This window comes from Pinus tabuliformis, chromosome 4_2 (assembly GCF_031772625.1).
Source record: "Pinus tabuliformis cultivar Carrire ecotype Pingquan chromosome 4_2, CPIR1, whole genome shotgun sequence".
Classification (NCBI taxonomy): Eukaryota; Viridiplantae; Streptophyta; class Pinopsida; order Pinales; family Pinaceae; genus Pinus; species Pinus tabuliformis.
In genome coordinates, this window is record NC_142304.1 from 146,466,974 (window position 1) to 146,471,522 (window position 4,549).

Here is a 4,549-nt window from a genome sequence, read left to right on the forward strand (position 1 = left end):
TGTTGGCCTAGTGATTTGGGATGGATTACAGTAAAGCTCGGTTTCTATTGATGAGTGTGAGGTGGTTTAGCCTTGGGATGCCTTGGTTCCTTATTTTGGTTTGAGTCCCACAATCATGCTTGGAATATGGTAAGGGGGTGAATGTCTGAAGAGATATTTGGCTCATCCATTCTATAGTCAAGTGGAATGTGGTAGTCCCATCCCGGGTTTGGATTTTTCATCATCAATATGAGGTTATTTATCCTTGTATTTCTGTATGTGGATCATATGGTTGTGATTTCCTTGGTATTTATGTAGCTATTACATTGGTTATGTATATGTTTTATGACAGTGGCTATGTATGGATATCATTATGTTTTTACCTGTAAATGAATGAAAAATGTATCTATGACCTAATAAATGATAATGAAATAAATGATATAAGGGGAAAATACTTCATAGTGATTCTCAGATAAGTATGAGACCCCTATGCTTAAATCCATTGTTTGCACCTGTAGAATGCATAATTGTGATATGTTTGATGAAATGTCTGTCATGGCTAGTAGGGGTCTAGTTAAGGGCTTGTTCAAGTATTTGCATTTGCATCATTGTTTCTATGTTATCATTATGTTATGAAGGTGTCATTCAATTTTGGGTAGTGACTTGGGCTATGCGCCTGAAAAAGTGGCTCAAATCCTGGGGACACTGGCATAGCACTAAGAAAAATAGTCCCTAGACACTGGAAGCAAGGTTGTTTGGTAGAGATAGTGTGGTTTTGGATGTGTGGTACTACTTTTGTGCATATGTTGTATATTTTGTGCATGTTGTATATTCAGTGATTCTACCTATGGTGATGTGAAATGTTATATATGTAGTATTGTGTACATATGATGTTATATTCCTGTTGTATATATGGTGTTGTGTGTATATTATGTATGCAGTGCAGCGTATAGATGGTGCTATGTACACGTTGGATATGCGGTGTTCTATGCATATGATGATATGTACATGTTGTATATGTTGTGCTATGTACATATGTTGTTGTGTGCATGTTGTACAAATGGTACTATGTACATATGGTGTTATGGGCATGACTATACATGCGGTGTTATGTGCACGTGGTGTTGTGTACCTGTTGTACATGTGGTGCTATGTACAGGTGGTGTTGTGTGCATGTCGTGCATGGGGCGTTGTGTACATGTGGTGTTGTTTACATGTCGTCCATGTGGTGTTGTGTACGTGTTGTATTCTGTAAAAATTGTACAGGTGGTGCGGTGTACATATGGTGTTGTGTGCACATTGTGCAGGTGGTGTCATGTACATGTGATGTTGTGCACATGTTGTGCAGGTGGTGCTATGTACAAGTGGTACTATGTACATGTTGTACATATGGTATTGATGCACATGTGTTATTATGCTCATGTTGTACATGTTGTGTTGCGGGCATGCAGTACTATGTAGGTGTATTATGTAGTCATGGTATTGTTACATGTGTATTCATAGTGTTGTACTATGTGTATGTATATGTGTCGTGTCGTACACTAGGTGTAGGTCTATGTATGTATTATGTTGTGTCGTACATTGGGTGTAGTTTATGTATGTGTTGTATTGTACATTGGGTGTAGGGATATGAGTTTTATGTCAGGTGTAGGTGCATGTATTGCATGGTGTTGTATGTCATGTGTGGTTGTATGTGTGGGATGTACACTATGTTTATGTGTACATGGTTGAAGAGAAGGAACTGGGTGTTTTTCATGTGTTTCAATAGATCCGGTGCGTATACGGAATAAGGACAAAGGTAGAAGCTAAGGATTGATTAAAGGATAAGTATCAATATTTTATTTCAGTTTTATTATGCATGTGATTTATGATTTTGGTCTATGATGATTACATGTGATATATGATTTTGGTTTATGATGATTGCATGTGATTCATGATTTTGATTTATCATGGTTGTGCTTTGAGCTAACTTGATGTGATATGTTTATACATAATGATTTGGTCAAAGATGATAATTTGACTTGTTGTGACAGGAAGCGAACATAATTGCAAGTGTACCTTATTGATGGGACACCAATGAGGTATGATTTGAATTTATTCAATTTATTTTGAATATAATGGAAATTATATGCTTGGTATACGAAAGCAGTAAATGCTCAGTTGGGTGGTCGAAACTGATGGCAATCATTAGCAAAAATAGTAAAAGGAATTGCAACAGACAATAGTATGCTGGTAAAATATTCAAGAGCAAGGCCATTGTGGGAAACTGCTACCTAATAGTTTCCATTGACTTCCATGAGCATGTTATGACCGGTAAGATGGTTTGAGGTAGGGATGTTCCTTGGTTTCTGGACCTTTCGGTGCGAGGAAACCTTTTCGAGGGATGGACTGCTCGGGATGGGGGTGCTAGTGGAAATTGGAAGGTGTGTGACTGCATGGAAGGGGGTGACCAGATTTCTTTAGGGGTTGTGTAGTAGAGAAGGAAAGTTGGGGATGGATTTTTTTCGGTCATTAGCATTTCCATATGGAATCAGATGAACATTGGGAGTGTGCCCTAGAACATTGAGTTAGCAATTGTTCACTAAGAGGATAAGTGGCGTTGGATTATAGCGCTGGTCATTGGATGAATATCTTACCTTGCAGTGGATTTTGAACATCTTGGGAAGGAGGTGAATCTTGGTATTACTTTGAGGGTGGAGGTGTGAGCCTCTGCATTCCCTTGTGTTGGTTGAGAAATGTGTATGTGTGTATACGTGGTTATTATTGTAAATATCGTAATGAGTTGTGTTATAAAGCTCCAGTAAATGGTATGATTGTCATGTTTCAATAGTGGTCATTGTAAATATTGCAACGAGATGTGTTATAAAGCTCCATAGGCAGTATGTTTTGTTTTCAGCAGTCTTGTTGATTATAGGTGTCATTGAACACTGAGGACGGTGTTCCCCCAATGGGGAGGGTTCTGTAACAGCCTTGGTTAAAAAACCATATATGTATAAAAGACCATGGTCATGGGACACATATTCCAAGCTGAATGGTGGGAAAAACATCCTAGTGGGTGTTCATTTAGTTTTATCATGGCTAAGGAAATTGGCAAAGGCAATGGAAAAAGTTTTGGAAAGGCAAGAGGCATTAATTGGCATTTTATTTATGAAAATAATGGAAAATAGGAGTAAAGGAAGGTGAAAGATCATAGGTTGCATGTGAGGAGGAAAATGAGTGAAAAGAATGGAAATTGAATAAAATAAAGAAAGGAAGGCTTGGTCAATGTAAGATTTTTGTTAGTTCAATTTTGGAGTTCTCATTCTATTCTCTCTCTCATACTCTCGGACACTTAGATTTTTCTTGGAGAAATATTGAAGAGTGTGGCATACTTGGATGCTTAGAGCAATAAGGCAAAGGAATAGCAAGAAAGTGCAATAGGACATCGGGATCAGTAGCTAAGTGGGTTTTTCTTTGAAGTACCGTGTTGCATGTATGTTTTCCTCACTATTTTTGGCATGCATGGCATATGCATGTGGTTTATTTGTCATGATCTGTCATTGGAATGGAGGATTGCCTAGATTGATAGTGGATTTTCCTAATCTTTCCATTTTCGAGATAGCCATGGTGTTATGGGTTCATTTATTTTATTTTTTGGTTGGTTCTCATATTTCCTTTAGCTTGTATTAAGTTACTAGTTCATGGAGACTTGGTTGGACAAATGCTTTGGAGCCCTGTAACAACTTGGGTTGAGTTACTAGTCCTGGAGCCTTGGATGGAAAAATGCTCTAAAGCCCCCTGTGGGTTGAGTTACTAGTCCTAGAGCCTTGGTTGGACAAACTCTCTAGAGCCCAGTGGCAGCTGTGGGTTGAGTTACTAGTCATGGAAGCCTTGGTTGGAACAAATGCTCTGGAGCCCTAGAAGGCTTAGGTATAGACCAATCCGGTGATGGTTTGTGATTTCTGACCGTGAGGTGGAATCATTGTTTTATGAGTTGAGGTGCTTTGGCCTCTAGAAACCCTAATTCATTTTTGATGGGTTGTTCTTTGAGATCCCACATTCATGCTTGGAATATGGCATGGGGGTGATTGGCTGAAGAGATATCTGGCTCAACCATGTCTATGGTTGGGTGGTTTGTGGAAGTCCCAAACTTAGTTGGCCCTTGCATCATTAATATGAGGTTATTTCTCCTTGTTAATTAATGAGTATTATACAGGTTTATATGTGGATTATATAGTTGGTGTTTCCTTGGTATTTATGTTGTTATTATGCTTGTTATGAACATGTATTATGATAATGGCTATGTATGTCTTTCATCATGTTTTTACTTGTAAATGAATGAACAATTTATCTATGGCCTAATAGATGAAATTACAGCTAATTTGTTGAGGCATCAATGCTTCTTAATGATTTTCAGGTAAGTATGAGACCCTTATGCTCAGTTCTATTGTTAAGACCTATATATTTCATATTTGTGACATGCTTGATGAAATGCTTGGCATGGCTAGTAGGGGTCTAGCCTAGCCATTGTCAATGTTTTTGCAAATGTATCATTTTTGTATTGTGTAAATTCATTTCTAAAGGTATCATT